The sequence below is a fragment of the Gossypium arboreum genome, chromosome 11, assembly GCF_025698485.1.
Source record: "Gossypium arboreum isolate Shixiya-1 chromosome 11, ASM2569848v2, whole genome shotgun sequence".
In the NCBI taxonomy this organism is placed as follows: Eukaryota; Viridiplantae; Streptophyta; class Magnoliopsida; order Malvales; family Malvaceae; genus Gossypium; species Gossypium arboreum.
Genome location: NC_069080.1, coordinates 109034521 through 109056562, shown reverse-complemented (window position 1 = coordinate 109056562; position 22042 = coordinate 109034521). Strand labels below are relative to the sequence as shown.

The window sequence follows — 22042 nt, the reverse complement described above, 5'->3', positions numbered from 1 at the left end:
GATTGGAAAATAAAGGGAGAGAAGCTGATTTCTAACATTTCATCATGTGACACTAACATGTGTATATACGTTGTGATGGTTTAACATGTTCCATTCTCATTCGAAAATAGTAGACAAAATTTTAACCGCATATGAATATGCTTCTTGAATAGTTTTTTATTTTCCCTACATTCTCATTATTTGTTGAATAGCATTGCCTTGAAAGGAAGATTTGACGACAAACCCTTGATGCAATCATCACAGCTAAGCCAAGCTTATTTCACAAACCTACGATCGCCATTCTTTCATGCAGAATCCAGTCCCTTCAGAACTCCAAAACCTTTTAATTTCCTCCCACATCAGGCTCGGATGACAGTAGGAAGCGGGAGACTTATTATAAAAGGAGCAAGCTTATCTTGGAGAACTCATACCTTTCTCGGCTTTTTGGCTAAGATCAAGTGTAGTATCTGTTCTTATCAGTTTAATATCTGATACGTGGGCCATTGGTCTACATAATATTAAATTTATTTTTCGAGGGGTAAAGCTCACCACGGTAGCTTGCTACTGGGGCTTTCACGCGTTACCCAAGTGTTGCACTGTAGCTTTGGGCTGGCGCACCCCAAGCACTACAAGTTTAGAACCGTTATTTTCTCTGCCAGGATTTGGTTGAAGTTAATGTTAAGTTCTTTTGTGTATATGTGTCATCTAGAACAACTAGTGAAACAATTCCCACCACAAAAGTCGGCCTTGTTGCAATGGGAAGTGTTCAGATCCAATTACCAATGTTGTGGTTTTCTTTGGCACAACTATTTCAATCGTTTTGCAATGCATGGTGTATCCGTGTATTTCAATCATTCATGCAATGCTTGTTGATATTCAACATAAGAGGTGAATCCTCATTAGGTACCAGGGGTCTTGCCCCCAAAATTTTTGAAAAATATTATTAAATCTTTGAAAATTTTTTAAAAATTTAATTACTCTAAAATTTTTAAAATTTCACTAATACCCTCTATTTGTTTTTTTAAAAATTAGTTAAGTCCCTCAAAACTTAATGTCAGAATTCGCTATTGATTATAATAAGATATAAAGTGACTTTAACACTGTCAGGCTTGGTTGGAATTGACAATGCACCTCATTACCTAAAATCCTCCTCACCCTTACCCTCGAGTTACACAAATACTAAAACTCCTCACTCTATGCCCTACATGATTATCTCATCCCTAAAATGCTATAGTTTAGGGATGTTTTTGTTTTTCTCGGTTCAACATAAAGAAAACTATTGCAGTTGCCTTTACTGCTTACCATTACAAGTACAACGTTTAGACTAAAATCACACATTAAGCTTAATGTTGTTGCCAAGACTTTCCACCTCTTAGATAACAATCTTGTTACTTTTCTTGTGGAGTAACACTTCTTTTAAATACTCAAACTCGTAACATGAAATTTGCAAAACAATGCAAATATCACAAATGCAAAAAATTGCCGAAACTTCCTTATTCCCTGGCGCAATAACAAGATTCTGGAGCAAAGACTAGCTTCCTCTGTTTTTCCCCCTTTGATGCGGTCGTTGAGAGCACCAAAAATATCCTATTCCCTGTAAAATAATGAAAAAGAAATAGTAAAGGGGAAGTAGGGTCGAATCCTCAGGGACCGGATTATACGAATGCTTGTCTCTCGAAATCCTGGGCAGAATCGTGCCCAAGAAAACCTGCGTTCCTGGAAAAAATAAAAATAAAAAACAGAATTTAAGAATTGATTTTGGAAGCGAAAATAAAATTAAAACAGAATTTAAAGTTTACTGAAATTATGATTACGAAAATAATAAAAATAATAAAGAGAGTTTTAAGAGAAAAGAAATTCTTATGGGAAAGTTCCAGCCTCCGGTTGTCTCATTCCGCCTTGGGCTCAATCCTTAGCTTTTGGATGATCCTTCTCGACTCAAGTAAGCCAGTTATAGTGGAAGAGGACGCCTACGACCACCAGCTCCAAATATTAGACTTACGATTTTTAGGGAACCTGACTCTAGCCAGTAATCTATGCTAGATCAACGCTTCTCAATGGCGAATCCCACGCCATTTTGTCTCTTTGGCTCGCCAACCTCTGACGCAATAAGTTAACGAACCGACTATGCAATCCTTCCAAAACATACAAAGTGGCCGCCTTTGCATATTTGAAAAGCTTACTTAAGGGCCATGGACTAAGCGCCACCAGAAAAGTGAGAAACGATGAATACTTGGCGAGAAGGCTAAGTACGGATTCTAGGCCTCAAGAACCTTTTTGGGGAAATATTGACAACTTTTGGCTAGAAGGGTTTCTTGGCTCATGATAATTGTGGGAAAGAAAATAAATAAAAATATGGAAAAAGAAATTTTATTGAAAAGAAATATGAAAGAACAAAAGACTTTTGGGGAGAGTGTTTACGAAAAAGATCCTCCAAATAGTCACTTCACCCCTATTTACAAAGTTAGGGAGATAGTCTAATTGAACTTAAATTCTAAAAAGATAAATACATTTAATTAAAGATAAACAAAGATAATTAAAATAAAATCCTAAATTTGAATAATCCTAATAATTATCTTAATATTAATTATCCTAATAGAATAAAAGAAAATAGTCTTCCAAAATAAAATCTCTTCTATTTGCTTTTAAGTCCTTGTGCCTTCCATGTTCGCACTTTTGGCACCATATTTGTCCCACGTTGCATATTGGCCCATTTAATCTCCAAATTGACGCTTTTTCCTTGAATTTACTTTTCACCTCCAATTTAGTCCCTAAAAGATAAAAAGACATAAATAGCTCAAATTAGTAGGCTCAAGCTCAAAATAAACACATGATTAATATATAAAACACGTCATTTTAGAGTATTATCAAATTCCCCTACTTAGCCCATGCTTGCCCTCAAGTATGGTTCCTATCTATTGTGAAAGCTAGATTCGCCATAAAAGAAATACCACTCCAAAGTTTCATAAAAATTAGTTAAAAACGATATGAAAAATAAAGAAACCTCTAAGCTTGCTTTAAGTAAAAGCAGAAAAAGTATTCTAATTATTTCACACAAAATTAAGATCGACTTGAGTTATGCCATTTAGGTAAATTACCAAACCTACTAAGACACCTTAATTATTTCCTCCTTTAGTCCCCAAGTGCAACTTTATTAGTACTTATTTTTTTCTTCTTTTTTTTTTCCTTTTTGATTTTTTATTTTTTTTAAATTTTATTATTATTTATTTACTTAGGAATATATTAAACCTTTTACGCTAAGAGAGATGACAACCCAAGCACCCCACCCCCGGTTACTCACCCAACATACTCCTAAAATTATTTATTTCGGTTAGCGGAGTTTTACCCAACACGTCACACAACCTTTTGACGCTAAGTAGAATGACAACCCAAGCACCCTACCCCGGTTACTCAGTCAGACACGATTTGAGCCATACTCATAACCTCGGCTAACGGAGTTTTACTTGTCACGCCACACAACCTTTTGACGCTAAGTAGAATGACAACCCAAGCACCCTACCCGGTTACTCATCCATCACGATCTAAGTCAGTACTCATAACCATGGAAAACATTTATTAAAAATTAAACGATATTTAAAATTCTTGAGAACTCAGAAAGAAAAAATTGAAGTGTCAAAATAAGTTTCAATAATCACCTAATAGCCATGAACATTAATTAAGCATGCAATCATTTTAAGTGTTCACTTTATACTAAACTTGATCAATTTTACGAAAAGTAAGATAGAATTAACCTATTAATCACAATTATTTTAGCCTAATAAAAATAAAACAAAGGAGATGGAATCAATTATGGGAAAAATCATAACTTCCTTAGAAGGTAAGAATCATGCATGAAAGTCAAACAGTAGGCAATTCCTGGTAAAATCTTGGGCACGAAAAGCAGCAGGATATTCTTAAAATAAATAGGCGAAAACGAGCACAAAACAACAGCAACAACAATATGACAGCAAAAATAGTAGATAATAACAGTAAGAACGAAGAATGCCCCCACTTAAAACACATAGTCCTCGATGTGAAAGTAAAAGGAAAACAAATAGGTGGAGAAAAAAAAAAGTTTAGAAAAACTCCCCATGTAGTTACCATCGGTTGGCGCACACGGTGTAGAAGAAGATGGCGAAGCGGCAAGAGGTGGAGACGAGGTGGGTGACGTGTGCAATGTTGGTTCGGCTTCGGGTTCTCACCATGGTGGCTAAGAAATCGGCGGTGGGTGGTAAAGAAAGGAGTCGGCGGTTATGGAGAAATTTGGGGAAAAAAATGTAAGATTTGGGGGTTTTATTTGCTAAAAAGGGGTGTTTGGCTGCAGGTTTTGGGGATTCTAAGGCTGAAATAGGACTGTTTGGCTGCAGAGATATGACATTCTAGGCTGGAATAGAACTGCTTGGCAGCAGGGATATGGCATTTTGGGCTGGAATAGAACTGTTTGGTACCATGGATAGGGTTGTTTTGGTGCACACTTTCTGTCTTTTTTTTCTTCGTATTTTCGTTCCATTTCACCTAGATGGAAGAAGAGAAATTTATTAATATTTAACTAAAATAAAATAAAATAAAATAATAAATAATAAAAGAAAATAAAAATAAAATAATAAATAATAAAAGAAAATAAAGGAAAATAATAAATAAAAATAAAAATAAAAATAAAGATTGGGTTGCCTCCCAACAAGCGCTTGTTTAACGTCGCTAGCTTGACGCCTCAACTAGTATTGGGGCTGTTCCAGCTGAATTCTTTTGTTCTTATGAGCTTGAAAATTCTCATTTTTTAACACATCCACCATATTTGGGTTTAATCGTCCTTGCGCCTCTTTCTTTGGTTCCGTATTTTCCTCCAAGGGGTTGATCCCTTTTAAGTAAGCAATGGTCTCATCATTCTCCAAAAATGTGAATTTGAAACGCTCGAAAAGTGGTTTTAATTTCGGATTTGGTGCCTGCACAACAGAAGGTAGAAGTTTAGTATCCATAGGAGCCAATAATTTATTAACAGATTCAAAATCATCAAACGTCATTTTAGGTTTATCTCCATAAGATGACTCAAAAGTTTTTTCTACTGATGAGTCAATTATGTCGACACGGTTTACGTCCAAGACTTCACTTGGGTGACTAATAGTGCCATAAACGTTAAACTTCACAATCTCCCCGTCAAACTCCATCGTGAGGGTTCCGCTTCGTACATCAATCTTAGTATTCGCAGTACTAAGGAAAGGTCGCCCCAACAAGATGTCTGAAGACCCAGGAGTGTTATCCTCCTCCATTTTTATCACATAAAAATCTGCAGGGAAAATAAGCCTATTGACTTTAACTAATACGTCCTCGAGGACCCCTTCGGGATGCACAATGGACCTATCTGCCAACTGAATGGTAACACCTGTCTTTGTCAAAAAACCATTGAGGCCCCTAGATCACACATAGCCTTCTTAATTCCCAAATGGTCAATTTTGAATGGAATAGCGAACATACCCCTATCTTTGCATTTAACCGGCATTTTTCGCTGTAGAACTGTCGAAACATTCTCACCAACACTTACCTTTTCATTACCTGTTAGTTTTCGTTTGTTGGTGCAAAGTTCTTTGAGGAACTTGGCATACCGTGGAATCTGTCTAATGGCATCTAACAGTGGTAAGTTGATCTCAACATTCCTGAATATTTCGAGGATCTCCTTGTCTTCCTTACTTTTTCGATACTGATTTAATCGTCCTGGGAATGAAGGTTGGATTTTCGGCAGTGAGGGTTTCGCTCGGATCTGTTCGTCGTTTCCTGGAGTTTCCTGGGCGATTTCTTGACCAAGATTCTTGCCAAGAACTGGTTCCAGGATCTTTCCGCTTCGTAACGTTACTGCATTCGCATTCTGCCTCGGGTTTGGTTCTGTTTGTGATGCCAGTTTCCCTTGAGAGTTTAATTTCTCAATTGATGTGGTCAACTCCCTTATAGACGCTTCAGTTTTTTACTGAAAACCCTTCATTTCTCTTTGGAAATTGAGAGTTTGCTGTTGAAAATCAAGGACATTAGTTGCTAATTTATTGACCAAAGTTTCTAAAAATTACCCGAATCTTCATGATCGCTATGGGCTCGATTTTGGTATGGTGGTTATATCGTGGATTAGCCCCATAACTAAAATTAGAGTGGTCCCTCCATCCCTGAGTTGTAGGTATTGGCGTAAGGGTCGATCGTCTTTGTGGTGGCCCGGAAAATTTCCCACAAAGATCTAAATGGGCCATAGAATCATCACACGACTAGGGCACGATCGATCGTATGTTCGTGTGTAGCACATATTCCACATACTCGGGCTTGTTTCGATTTTTCTGTAACAAGGGAATTCACAATATTAGTAAGTCTATCAAGTCTATCTTCAATGGTAGAATTACTTAGATGGTGAACCCTTCTAGGGGGTTCAGGATTGGCTCGAAATTGCTGGGAATTTGCAGCCATTGTGGAGATTAAGTCCCTTGCTTGTTGTGGAGTCATGTTGACTAACGCTCCTCCACTCGCGGCATCTACCGTATTCATCTCCATGGGTTTCAAGCCTTCATAAAAGTACTGGAGCAAAGACTGTTCGGTTATACCGTGTTGTGGGCAACTTGCACACAACTTCTTAAATCACTCCCAATAGTCGTATAGAGTTTCTGCGTCTTTTTGCCTTATGCCCACGATTTCTCTTCTTAACTCAAACCGCCGTGATGCGGGAAAAACACATTAAGGAATAAACGAGATAGATCAGCCCAAGTTGTAATGGATCCGGAGGTAAATAAAATAACCATTCCTGGCTGAATCGCTAGGGAAAAAGGAAAGCGCTAATTTAATTTGATCCTCGTTACCCCCGAGGTTTCATACTCAAACAAACCATATGAAATTCTTTTAAATGCTTGTGGGGTTTTCATTTTGTAACCCACGAAAGTTGGCGAGAGTGAATCAAGCGACTTTAATTCAAAATCAGTATCCATAGTAGGATACGCAATGCATAGTGGCGGTTGTTCGCTTCGGCACTTTGGCCGATTCTTAGAATTGTCTGAGCCATAAGTTGAGGTGTTAAATTAGGGTTTTCGTCAACCCTAGTGTTCAGCACTTCTTTAGGGGAATCGACTTCTTCTTCTTTACTTTCTAACGTTTGAGTAGGGTTTTCGTTAACCCTAGACTCTACTTCGTCGTCGATTCTAATTTCTGGCGGTGGATTGCTTTGAGTTCCAACCACCATCGATCGCTTTTTCCTTAGTTTTGTTTCCTTTCGATTAGCTTTCGCAGTCTTTTCGATTTCTGAGTCAAACGCAAGAGTACCTGGAGCAGATCTGGTCATAGAAAACAAAGAAAAACAAGATTAGTATGTTGTCGATCCCCGGCAACGGTGCCAAAATTTGATGCGGTCGTTGAGAGCACCAAAAATATCCTATTCCCTGTAAAATAATGAAAAAGAAATAGTAAAGGGGAAGTAGGGTCGAATCTTCAGGGACCGGATTATACGAATGCTTGTCTCTCAAATCTCAGGCGTAATCGTGCCCAAGAAAACCTGCGTTCCTGGAAAAAATAAAAATAAAAAACAGAATTTAAGAATTGATTTTGGAAGCGAAAATAAAATTAAAACAAAATTTAAAGTTTACTGAAATTATGATTACGAAAATAATAAAAATAATAAAGAGAGTTTTAAGAGAAAAGAAATTCTTATGGGAAAATTCCAGCCTCCGGTTGCCTCATTCCGCCTTGGGCACAATCCTTGGCTTTTGGATGATCCTTCTCGACTCAAGTAAACCAGTTATAGTGGAAGAGGACGCCTACGACCACTAGCTCCAAAGATTAGACTTACGATTTTTAGGGAACCTGACTCTAGCCAGTAATCTATGCTAGATCAACGCTTCTCAATAGCGAATCCCACGCCATTTTGTCTCTTTGGCTTGCCAACCTCGACATGAGAAGTTAACGAACCGACTATGCAATCCTTCCAAAACATACAAAGCGGCCGCCTTTGCATATGCTTGAAAAGCTTACTTAAGGGCCATGGATGGAAGCGTTAGTCTGTAAAGTGAGAAACGATGAATACTTGGCGAGAAGGCTAAGTACGGATTCTAGGCCTTAAGAACCTTTTTTGGGGAAATATTGACAACTTTTGGCTAGAAGGGTTTTAGTGGCTCATGATAATTGTGGGAAAGAAAATAAATAAAAATATGGAAAAAGAAATTTTATTGAAAAGAAATATGAAAGAACAAAAGACTTTTGGGGGAGAGTGTTTACAGAAAAAGATCCTCCAAATAGAGTCACTTCACCCCCTATTTACAGTGCTAGGGAGATAGTCTAATTGAACTTAAATTCTAAAAAGATAAATACATTTAATTAAAGATAAACAAAGATAATTAAAATAAAATCCTAAATTTGAATAATCCTAATAATTATCTTAATATTAATTATCCTAATAGAATAAAAGAAAATAGAGTCTTCCAAAATAAAATCTCTTCTATTTGCTTTTAAGTCCTTGTGCCTTCCATGTTCGCACTTTTGGCACCATATTTGTCCCACGTTGCATATTGGCCCATTTAATCTCCAAATTGACGCTTTTTCCCTTGAATTTACTTTTCACCTCCAATTTAGTCCCTAAAAGATAAAAAGACATAAATAGCTCAAATTAGTAGGCTCAAGCTCAAAATAAACACATGATTAATATATAAAAACACGTCATTTTAGAGTATTATCACCCTTTTTATCAAATTTCTAGAGGAATTTGATCTTCATAAAAGATGATTAACTAGCTAGTTTGATGTGCTTGAGAAATGTTTATTTAATCAGTTAGAAGATCTTTATATTTATGTTCAATTATGTTGAAGTTGGCCTCCATGCAGCTTATGCAAATTCATGCACATAAGTTTTCCGGATAAAATACGTGCAACTGAAGATGTTAATGCTACTGTTTCATCTTAGTTTCATTTAGTTATTTTTTAACAATGTCTTGTAATTTAGTTCTTTTTGAATTATGTTTTGGATGAAAATTGATGTAACTTGATGGTAATAGAGCTGGTTACCAGCTTTGTTCAAGTCTACAAGTTAACATCACCTAGTTCCAATGTATTAAGTGGAGTTAGGTAGTGTTTAGGTGATGAATTTTTTGATTTTGACCAGCCAATGTCTGGTATATATAATGGCTTTATGCCAAAGTTTCTTTTTGAATGAAATCATCAGATTTTCCTTCCATATGCTCTATTTTTTTTTGCTGTCTAAATTCTGTTTCTATTCCTGCTTAAAGCTCAAAACTTGAATTTCAAACATTTCTTCTTCATTCTTCATTTGGATATATTACGTTGTTGTTTAATATCAAGATTGAAGTTCATATTTCATCCGTATAAAGTGTGTTAAACACCAATAATTGGTATCAAGAGCTCATTTCTTAGTGGACCTATCCTTGCATACTTTCAAAACAATGGCTTTATCAGGCTTCTCACCAGCTGCACCTCCTATCTTCAGTGGAGAAGGATACCACATTTGGGTGGTTAAGATGAGGACCTATCTCCAAGCATTTGATCTATGGAAGGTGGTCAACTCAGTTATTGAACCAGCACCATTGAGAGCAAATCCAACAGTTGCACAGATCAGGCAACATGTTGATGAAAGGACTAAGAGGCACAAAGCTATGTCCTGTATTCAGAACTGTGTCTCAGTTGTGATTTTCACAAGGATCATGGCCTGTGAGACACCAAAGCAAGCCTGGGACAGACTGAAGGAGGAGTTCCAAGGTACTGAAAGAACAAGGCAACAACAGCTGCTCAACTTGAGAAAGGACTTTGAGAACTTGAAGATGAAGGAAGAAAAAACTGTCAAGCAATATTCAGACAGAATAATGGCTGTGGTTAACAGCATAAAGCTCCTCGGAGAGCAGTTTAATGAAGCAAGAATAGTGGAGAAGGTGTTCTCTACCTTACCTGAAAGGTATGAGGCAAAAATATCCTCTTTAGAGACTCAAGAGACTTGACCAGCATCACTCTAACTGAGCTGATCAATGCTCCCTATGCACAAGAACAAAGAAGGGCCAGTAGACAGGAGGAGCACCAGGAGGGTGCCTCCAAGCTAAAACAAATACTAGCTCAAGCACCACTACCTATAAAGGAAAGAAGACTTGGAAGGATAAACCTAAGTCAGATGCTCCAAGAACATGGGAAAGACCTTGCAGGCATTGTAAGAGGCTTGGTCATCCAGAAGCCAAATGCTGGTTTAGGCCAGATGTGCAGTGCCAACACTGCAAAAAGATTGGCCATGTTGAAAAAGTTTGCAAAGAGAAAGGAAAACCAAAGCAGAATCAACAGCAGCTAAGGGCTGAAGCTCGGGTAGCTGAAGAAGGCAGTGACAATGAGGAGCAGGTCTTTGCAGTCTCCTACTCAACTACTCAGAAGAAAGTCTCAAATAGTTGGCTCCTAGACAGTGGCTGCACCAGCCATATGTCACCAGATGCAGCTATTTTCAAGTCCTTAGACAGAAGCTATAAAACAAAAGTTAAAGTTGGCAATGGCCACTTTATTAAAGCATAAGGAAAGGGAGATGTGGTTATTTGCACTCCAACAAGTAACAAGACCATTACAAATGTTTTGTTAGTTCCTGAAATTGACATAAACCTGTTAAGTATAGCTCAGTTAGTTGAAAAAGGCTATACTGTGGTGTTCAAAGAAAATGAATGTCAGATCAGTGATCCAACTGGATCTATGCTCATGTTAGTAGCTTGACATACAAGAGTTTTGTTGTGGACTGGAATAAAGGCCTTGATAGTGCCTATGCTGTTTTTTCAGAAGAATCCAAGCTTTGGCATCAAAGACTTGGTCATGCCAATTTTAAGTCCATGGCTCAAATGATCAAAGAAGGTTTGGCTGAAAATTTCACTGGTTCAGTGGAAAATGATGATGTGTGTGAAGTGTGTCAACTTGGAAAACAAGCCAGACAGCCATTTCCTGCAAAATCAAGTTGGAGAGCTTCAGATAAGCTGCAGCTAGTACACACTGATGTGTGTGGCCCCATGAAGACTCTGTCATTAAATGGCAGCAGGTATTTCATTCTTTTCATTGATGATTTTTCAAGATACTGTTGGATTTACTTCTTGAAGAACAAGTCAGAGGTAGCTTCTGTATTTTTGAAGTTTAAAGTCTTGTTGAGACCTGAAACAGTCAGAAGTCAAGACCTTGAGGTCAGACAATGGGACTGAATATACTTCATCTGGGTTTAATACCTTTTGTGATGAAGCAAGCATTAAACACCAGCTCACCAACACTTATACACCTCAACAAAATGGTGTAAGTGAAAGGAAGAATAGGAGCTTGATGTATATGGCCAGATGCTTACTGTTTGAGAAGAATTTGCTCAAGACCATGTGGGCTGAAGCAGTCAATACTGCTGTCTATATTTAGAATAGGCTACCAACCAAAATAGTGGAGCACAAGACTCCATTTGAGGCCTGGTTTTGGTTCAAGCCTTCACTAGCTCACCTGAGAGTATTTGGTTGTTTGTGTTATGCTCAAGTACCAGCTGTTAAAAGAAGCAAGCTGGATAAGAAAACTCAAGCAGGCATTCTGGTTGACTATAGCTCAGTCAAAAAGGGCTACAGGATCCTTGATCCTTCAACAACAAAGTAATAGTGAGCAAAGATGTTGTGTTCAATGAGAAAACATGCTAGAATTAGGACAAAAATGAGCCAGAAGCTGTTTATGAAGAATTTGTGGCTGATCAGACTAAACTTGATCAAAATAGTCCAGGAATGGACATTGATGATGAACTAGTCAGGGGCACTAGACCTTTGGCTGAAATTTATGAAAGAGCACTTGTGGCTACAGTTGAACCAAGTAGTTTTGAAGAGGTTGAGGGACACCAAGGCTGGAAACAGGCTATGGCTGATGAAGTTGCTATGATTGAGAAGAACCAGACTTGGGAGTTAGTTGCAAGACCAGCCAACAGGAAAGTCATTAGGGTAAAATGGGTTTATAGAGCCAAGCATAATGCTGATGGAAGCCTAAACAAACTCAAAGCAAGGTTGGTTGTAAAAGGGTTTAGCCAGAAGTATGGCCTGGACTATCTGGAAACCTTTGCACCAATGGCCAGGCTAGACACTATCAGGCTGCTGATTGCCTTGGCAGCTCAGATGGAGTAAAAAATCCACCAACTTGATGTAAAGTTAGCATTCCTCAATAGTTTACTTGAAGAAGAAATCTATGTAGAGCAACCTCAAGGCTTCAAAGTGACAGACAAGGAGGACATGGTCTATAGGCTCAAGAAAGCCTTGTATGGCTTAAAATAGGCACCAAGGGCCTGGTATAGCAGAATTGACAACTACCTGCTCAGTTTGGGATTTCAAAGAAGCCTTAGTGAGCCAACATTGTATGTCAAAAAGAAAGGAGCTGAAACACAGCCCATTGTGTCTCTGTATGTTGATGATCTTTTGGTCACAGGAGGAGACCAAGCAATGTTGGCTGACTTCAAAGCCAAGATGGAGCAGGAGTTTGAAATGTCTGATTTAGGAAGGATGACTTATTTCCTTAGCATGGAAGTGACTCAAACTCAAGGAGGAATCTTTCTATGTCAGAGAACGTTTGCCATGAAGATACTGAACAAGTTCTCAATGCAAAATTGCAAGGCTACAAGTACTCCAGTTGTAATAGGAGAGAAACTATCGAGCCAAGGCAGTTCTGAACAAGTAAGTGAATCTGCTTATAGAAGCTTGGTTGGTTGTTTGTTATATTTAACTACCACTAGGCTAGACATTATGTTTGTTGTCAGTTTGCTCTCAAGATTCATGCATTGTTACAATGAGAAGCACTTTCAAGCTGCCAAACGAGTGTTTAGATACATCAAGGGTACTTTAAGCCATGGAATGCTATTTAAAAAGGCTGAAAGTATGAAACTTGTTGGATACACAGATAGTGACAGGGGAGGTTCAATAGATGACATGAAGAGCACATCAGGGTATGTATTCACCTTTGGCTCAGCTATCTTTTGCTGGAGTTCAAAGAAACAAAGTGTGGTTGCTTAGTCCACTGCTGAAGTTGAATATGTAGTAGCTACTGGGGCTGTGAATCAAGCCATATCGCTAAGGAAGATCTTAGATGATCTCAACTTGCATCAAGAGGAAGCAACAGCGATTATGTGTGACAATCAATCCGCTGTTACAATTGCAAAGAATCCTGTCTTCCATGGAAGAACAAAACACTTCAACATAAAGTTTCATTTTGTTAGGGAGATGGAACAAGCTCGAGAAGTTGAGCTGATTCATTGCAATTCTGAGGATCAAGTTGCTGACATTTTAACAAAACCTCTTAGTACATCAAGATTCATTAAACTAAGAGAGTTAATGGGAGTTTGCAGCATGGAAACCAATGAGGAGTGTTGAAGTTGGCCTCCATGCAGCTCATGCAAATTCATGCACATAAGTTTTCCAGATGAAATACGTGCAACTGAAGATGTTAATGCTACTGTTTCATCTTAGTTTCATTTAGTTATTTTTTAACAATGTCCTGTAATTTAGTTCTTTTTGAATTATGTTTTGGATGACAATTGATGTAACTTGATGGTAATAGAGCTAGCTACCAGCTTTGTTCAAGTCTACAAGTTAACATCACCTAGTTCCAATGTATTAAGTGGAGTTAGGTAGTGTTTAGGTGATGAATTTTTTGATTTTGACTAGCCCAATGTCTGGTATATATAATGGCTTTATGCCAAAGTTTCTTTTTGAATGAAATCATTAGATTTTCCTTCCATATGCTCCATTTTTTTTTTGCTTTCTAAATTCTGTTTCTATTCCTGCTTAAAGCTCAAAACTTGAATTTCAAGTATTTCTTCTTTATTCTTCATCTGAATATATTACGCTGTTGTTTAATATTCAGATTGAAGTTCATATTTCATCCGGATAAAGTGTGTCAAAAACCAACAAATTAATATCCTTTAGTAATATAAAACATTATCTCTTTTGCTAGTGATACTAATAGTTAATCCAAAAATACTAAATAAATAGAAGCACCAATCAAGCAAAACAAAGGAAAACCATTTCATTGATGCCTTTTCGAAAATTGTAAATAGTCAACGACATATATGCTCTAATTTTTTTTTAGATTATTCATTCAAACTGTAATTATACATTGATTTATCATAATTATATATTAATTTATTAAATTAAATTTAAATTCTTATTTAATAAAATGTATATTGAATAAATTAGAGTAAATTACTTGGGTAATCATCCAAGTTTTAGATAGGTTCTATTTTGATCACTCGACTTAAAAACTTTCAATTTCATTATCAATGTTTTCAAATTTTAAAATTTTAGTTGAAATTTTAGTCGCCAACAGTTAAATATTTAATGGAAAACGACGTAAACATTTTTTATTGACTTAATAATAAATTTAGCCCTTCAATGTTTACACAATTTATCAATTTGATCCTAAATCTAAAAATTTAATAATTTTAGCTCTCAATGTTTAAAAATTTGTCATTTAGTTCTAATTCTAAAAATTCAATAAATTTAGCTTTCAACATTTAAAAATTTATCAATTTAATTCTAATTTTAAAAGTTAAAAAAACCTTTAAAAATTCATTTTGGATAAAAATGTTTTTTTTTTAAATATTTTTGAACTTTGAATCATGGCTCTAATACAGCCAAAGGCTCGACCTTAAGAACATCACCTATCTTTCTCCGAGTATCACCAATCTCAACAACATCAACTAAGAATTGAAAGAAAAAACATCAAGACTTGCAAAGTTACATTTTCACAACTATCTTATTAGTAATAAATGCCAGTCAATCAAATACTGAAACCAAGTAGTGGAATTACCAGGGTCATTATCACCTCATGCTCCTTCAACTTCAGAGTTTGATAAAGAAGGGTCTTCCCATGTTTGTGGAAGCAAAACCGCAATTCCAGTTTATATTATAACTGAGGGGCAATTAATGGGATTATAGCAAGAAGCCAAAACAAAGTGCTGAAAATAGCTCCAAAAGCATTGAAATGAGTAAAAAAAATAAACACACTTAAAATCAAAGACGCTTACGGGTAATATCGAAGCTTGCACTTCATAGTATCCTATTTAGTGGGAGTGTATGGCTCGTTAGTAGCAACCTCCATTTTTTGCATTTGACTCTTTGGGTATCTCCACAATAAAGTTAAAACATCATCTCCCAAGTGCAATGGTATTTTGTGCCAAGGAGAAATCTAAATCGCCACTAAATCTCAATGACCATTCAAATACTTAGACAAATTCAATTTCAAAGATTTAGAAATAAAATAAAATAAAAAGTTGGGACAAATACCTATTTCCGCGAAGTATCTTCGAAGAAGGCTATGTAATCAAGGGTTTCGAGTTGACCTTCATGTTTGATTTGACCTTCAATTCGATGTCCAGATATGTTTCAATAGAGTTGTGGACAAAACACAATTAAACAAATAAGAAGAGAGAAATAAACACATTAAAAAATGTGAGTAAAGGAGATAAGTAAAAATAGAATCAACATACCTTATTTGTTAACGCAATTCGGATTCATCAATTCTACTATATGTAACCTTATTTAGAAAATGATTTTATTCAATAATTCATTTAGTACAACTATTGGCTAAAGCCCAATCTTCCATCCTCCAATGAATAGTTGCAACCCCAAAGTTGAATTTAAATTATTACAAATCACTCTCTCCAAATACCTCACATTTCATATAATATCTCTCCATAAAAATTCTTAAACAATGAGTATCTGAATACACCCCTAAATTGCTCAATGAGGAAGTCTATCAATAGCCTAATACAAGAGTCCCTTTAGCAGAGTTTATATCTATTTATCAGTTTACTCTTTAATTTAATACATAGAGACTAATTTATTTATTTTATAAATAAAGAAAGTAAAATGTAATTCGACTATTACCTTTTTAAAAGGTATATTATATACGACATAGTTACTACTAGATCATATGTTGGAACATTTTCAAATATTTATAGTATTCCAATAACGATAAATGAAATGGTGTAATTAATCAAAAGTCAAATCTTTTGATTATTGGTCAAGAGTCATATTGTACAGGCCAATTTTGGGCCACCCCCAAAACCCAATAACTAAACCTACTCAAAACCCATACCCATCTCATCCTAAACTAAGCCTAAACAACTAAACCCGAAGCCCAACTACCCCAGCCCAATAACCTAAACTCAGCATTCAGAAACCCTATTCCCACTAACCCTAGCCACTTAACCCTCACTTGCCCACTTGCGCCGAACCCCACTTGCGCACCAACCCCCTGCCATCTGACCAGCGCCGCACTAACCTTCTGACACCAGCACTAGCCACCTGCTCCACCGTGCCCATCCCCTGCAAGATGAAAGGAAGCACGCTAACAAAAAAAAAAAAAAAAAAAAACAATGTGTAAAGGCTATATAAAGCCGATTGAAATTTCTGTAATAGGGGGGGAATTGTTCTTTGTTTCTAAAAAAATAAAAACGACAGAAAGGTTCGATTGTAGAGCAAAAAATAGCAGCCTAATTAGAGTTTGAACACAAAATAACATCCAAGCAGGCAGAATACAAAAGATCGAAGATTCAAAAGTGAGTAAAACCGAAGGTAATTCTTCATTTCAATAACTGTTTTAAGTCCATTTTTTCACCACAAATACATAAAAATTTACAAATAAACATAAAGAAATAAAAAGAAAAAAAATAGAAAATTACCTTTTTTACCATCACGTGCGGTGGCAGCAGCCAAGGCCGACAACGGTCCGGCGATCGGACCGGAGCCCTCCCCCTTGGCGGAAATCGTTAAGACTTCCCTCCCTCCCTTTTCTTTTTTTTTTCTCATTGTTTCAAATGAAAAATTTAAAAAAAAAATTTACTTATATAGGGGACCAAAGCAGTGCGTTTGGTCCCCCCTTTAATAATTAAAACGTCGTGCGTTTTAGTGCGGGTCGGTCGACCCGACCCGCCTCAGTCGGGATCGCGTGTTTTACAGCGGAAGGGCTAATGCGCATTTGGCCCTTCCGCTTTTCGATAATTTACAATCAAGTTTATTTTATTTTAATTTATTTAATAGTTTTGCTCCGAGTTCATTCTGGTCCCTTACCTGCGCAGCGTTTTGGAAAGTTTGAAATATTGCACTTTTAATACCCGATGGTTTTACCCGTATTCAAATTGGCCCCATAACTTTGTTTGTGATTTAATTTTAGTCCTTTTTTTGTTTATTTTATATATTTATCCAATATCCTTGTCACTTTTACATTATTATTATTATTATTAGTGTTGTTATATTATTATATATTTTATGTATGTATATACTTAATATATTTATGTATACATGTGGCATTACTATTAGTTTTTTTTTGTGTATAAATTTTGTAAATGTTTCAATATTATATTATTATATATATATATATGTATTTTTATATTAAAACATGTGTTTTAATACTATACTTTATGTATTATTACGTATATTTTCAGTGTATAGACATACACTTATTAAGTATTATCGACGGTTTTATTATTATTAGTTTCAACATATATATATATATAATGTTTATTTTTAATACTACGTTGTGTATATATATTTATATATATTATGTTATGTATATATTTTGAACACTATACATATTGAGTATTTCTAATGTCCCATTTATTTATACCCACGCGAACATATCCATGTAATGTACTAGTAAGTTCATTCTATTTCGTTATCGTTTCTAATGTATATGTATATTTCATGCAATATAATTAATAGTTACTCTTTTAACATTATTTTGAAGTACATGTATATTATATGTATCCTTTTAATATGTATTAAATATATATATATATATATATATATATATATATTCGATTCTATATTATGTATATACATATTCTCAATGTTATCTTTTTAAATCATAAATCGTTTTATATATTTTCCATAGTCTTAACTAGATTTTATATTCTTATATGTATATTATCACATTTATTTTATTCTTATTATATATATTATCAATACATGTATTTTATTATATGTATATATATTATGTACACATATTAATATTATTATGTAAATCTTTTTCATCCCTATTTTTATGTATATATTCGTAATGTCACTTTTACATATGTATATTCAATGTTTTTTTCGTTTTCGATATTATTGTCATATTTAATCTTGCATGCACGGTTATTGTTTTAATATTTTTGTTATGTTTGTCATTTGCTTCAATATGTATACCTAGTCCTTTCATTTGTTTATTTATTTCTGTATTCATTTTGTCTTACACGTTTTAAAAAAATCACGTTCTTGTTTCTAAATTAATTTTGATAATCAAAGGCAACATATCGGTTTAATACCAAGTCGACGGTTCCATTGCTATGTTGAGTGGAATTTGTCGGTTCATGTTTAATCGGTATACCCTTCTCAAAAAAAGGAAATCAAAAATTGAAAGTTTTCGTCTTTTGAATCAGATCACGATTGAATATTACTTTGAACTCATATTTTTGAAAATCAAGACAACACTTGTTTATGAGATACCAATTTTTGGGCGTCGCGAGGGTGCTAATACCTTCCTCGTGCGTAACCGACTCCCGAACCCTAATTTTTCTCTGGCTTTTAACGTAGACCTTAACTCGGCCTTTTTCTCATTTTTTTAAAAAGAAATCTAATAGGTGTCCGATCACACCTAGAAAAAAGGATCGGTGGCGACTCTCGGTTTATTTTAAATCAAATTTCAATTTCCAAGTTTTTAATCGCCACAATTAGTGACCGAAGCTAAAGTTAATTTTTACGTCGCTACAGCTGGCGACTCCGCTGGGGAACATACTTGTGAGTCGAGTCGAATTAAACACGTTTTGTCAAAATTTTCAAATTTCTTTGTTCAAAGTAAATATTTGGTCGTGATCCGAAAATCTCGTTTTCAAAATTCATGTATTTGTATCGTGTTGTAAATATTTCTTCTAACTTGTTATTTGGTTGTTTTTCAGTTTTCAATTTTTTTATGGTTTTAATTTTAGTTTAGTTTCTTTAAGTAAAACATAAAGGTTTATGAGTTTTTCCCCACCCACCGTGCACTTGCATTTTCGCATAACATGAGTTCTCTACACGGCTCCGTCCGTTTAAGTGAAAGTAAACGCTCACGCTTCGTGAGTTAACTCGTCCCTCATACATGAGCTAGTGAATACTTTCGGGTTACATATGACTTATGCTTTCATGAGCTAACTTGTCCCTATGCATAGGCATAAGTAAATGTAATCCCTCGAATTGAACTCGTGAGCCTGTGATGGGTTATGACCGAGGCTTCGTGCTAATCTTAGCAGATGATAGTACGAGCAATTCGAAAATTGTCTAGAACCGAGACGCATATAATTAACCATACGAGCTATCCAATTAGAGCCATGCCGAACCTCTGTCCGCTTATAGTCACCAAAATAAGTACACGGGGAAAATGCCTTTTGCCTTTCATTTACACTGTTTATGCAAAAGAATTGGATTGGGTAGTTTAATTTGTTTTTCAAATTATATTTGTTGTGTTTACTAACCAAGTTTGTTTGTTTTTATTTTTATTTTCATCATGCATCATAGGCATCATATTAGGAAGGTGTTGATTAAAGGTTGGTTGCCAAAAAACGGGTTTCTGATGGAGGAGTCAATTACACAAATAACCGAGAAGAATGCCGTGGTTCGGGACTGGTCTCTAAAAACTCAGAGAGAAAAGGGGGATAGTCTAGTGGAAGGGTGTGTTGCCGATTTGCCTGAACATATAACTGTAAATGTTCGCCAAAATAGCCTTGAGGATTTGGTTCAGATTTGGAATCAGTGGGATTCAGACACTAGAGACATTTTCACTGAGAGGTATGGAGATATAGCTCACCTGATCACCATCCGTGTAGATGAACAGTTGATTCAAGCCATGGTTCGGTTCTGGGACCCAGCTTATCATTGTTTCACCTTCAATCAAGAAGACATGACTCAACCATAGAAGAGTATCTTTGCTTTACTCGCATCGACAATGTACAATTGACAAAATATATGTGAAGGAGCCTAAGCCGATGACCTTCAAGAAAAAGTTAGTGAGACCGCAGACATGGTGATGCATGGGCTGAAAAACAGATAAAGAAGAAGAATGAAACCATTTGTATTCCATGGTCCTCCCTACGAGATTTGGCTCTGAACCATCCCGACATGCTGAAAAGGGTAAATCTATTCGCTTTGGCCATTTATGGTTTGGTCATTTTCCCAAAAGTTCTCGGACATCTCGAAGTTGCAGTAGTTGATTTCTTCGAAAGGTTAAAACAAGGAATCAACCCTGTCCCGACCATCCTAGCTGAGACCTTCAGGTCCTTGAGTAGTTGTCGAAGAAAAGGGGAAGGACGATTTATCAGATGCGCGCAGTTGCTCAATGTTTGGATTTTGAGTCACTTCTGGAAGGTAGAGCACACTCCGTTCCATATGTTTTCTAAAACATTCTCCCCGCTAGAAGCTTACCTCAAGAAACAATGACCGAAGAAAGTCACCGAGCAACATTGGGTATCAGCTTTTCAAAATTTTCGCGCCGAGGATATAACATGGAGAGCACCCTGGATCTGTCCTTCAGTTCTGCTATACAAATGTGGAAGCCAAGATTGGGTACCTTTACTTGGGTTATGAGGAGGAGTTGGATATGCTCCGCTATTGGTCCAAAGGCAATTTTCTTCGCGACAATTCCTCCCAGAAGCTGGAGGATTGGCACGATTCGAGTTCGCTTCGCGGTGAAGGATATATGAAGAGAGTCCGAGACACTGCAAAGTCTTGGAAGGAAATTCATTTCATGGAATTTGCCTTGTATACTGATACCCTTACCCAAGATTACAACATATGGAGGAAGCAATGGGTAAATAGTCAGCAAATCTCGTTAACAAACTACACCATCCAGAATCCTTTCTCGGAGGAAACGCCGTCTGAGCTAGAAATGGCAAGACAAGAATTCGAACGAGAAAAGGCCAAGATGTCTCGAGACCTTAGTACCCTTCAAGAAGAAAACTATCAACTGAAGATTGAAGTTCAGGTTGAAAGGTCCAGAACTGAAAAAGTACAAAGAGAAGACGAGATTGTGAGAAACGACTTAAGGGACCTTCATTTGGAAAACAAGAAATTAAGAAACACTATAAAGAATAGCGGGTTGGGTAAGTCGACAGCAGAATGGAAGGAAGAAATTAGCAATATCAAGGGAGGGATGGAGTTTTGGAAGGGAAAAGCAAAGAAAGAGGAGGAAAAGGCTGCGCGCGCTGTGATAGAGTTAAGAAGGAAGAACGCCGAGTATGAAATAGTGACTGCAGAATTTGTGAATAGTCAGTCTGAACATCAAGAATTAAAAAGGAAAACACGAGATCTAGAAAATATGCTACAATCTCGTCAACAACAATTAGATAACCTCCTGAAGGCTCTAGAAGAAAAGAGTGAGCAGTACGATAGGGGCATTCACGCGTATGAAGGAACTCTCAAAGAAAAAGAAATGCAACTCGACTTCTTGATCAATGAAATTCGCAAAGCGGCTATGCAAGTTGTTCAATTATCAGATGAAGCCGAAGTTCTCAGTTGCCAATTCCCTCCGAGCCAAAGATCGAGCATATCAGAGTTTTTAGAGCAAGTGAAGAAACAAGGCAATGTGGCTAGGAAATTTGTGTAACCGTTGGAAAAATGGAAACTTTGTGTAATAGACTATGTTGATAAATGAAATGCCTAAATATGGGGCTATCTTGAAATCAACACCAAATTCTTGCATGTTTACTCATAACTAACATTTATGCATCATTTATTCGTTGGACATTCATCCATTCATATATTCAGTCATTCATTCATCGCGTGTACATATCACCATAATCATCCACCGAAACTAAAGAACCGTATAATCCGCAGTTGCAAGATTTCAAATCTGGAACCACGCTATTCCTATAAAACGCGCCGACAAGCTAGAGTAATGGAAGCTGAATTTAATGAGAGAATTGAAAGGATGGAAAGGGCTCAAAAGGAATTACAAGAGCAACTGGCCAAATCGCAACAAGAGACGAGAGACCTAATGGTGAGATCTCGAAAGGAATCACTCGAGCAAAGAGATCAGATGGCTAAAATGATGGAGATGATGACAACTTT

The 22042-nt window shown here is 36.3% G+C and overlaps 1 non-coding gene across 1 annotated transcript; it reads left to right on the top strand.

Annotated features, from left to right (window-relative positions):
- Positions 1-406: 406 nt before the first annotated feature.
- LOC128284778 (U2 spliceosomal RNA) lies at positions 407-602 on the top strand. Its single transcript, XR_008275200.1, has one exon. It is a non-coding gene; the product is annotated as a U2 spliceosomal RNA (small nuclear RNA).
- The last annotated feature ends 21440 nt before the right edge of the window (positions 603-22042 follow it).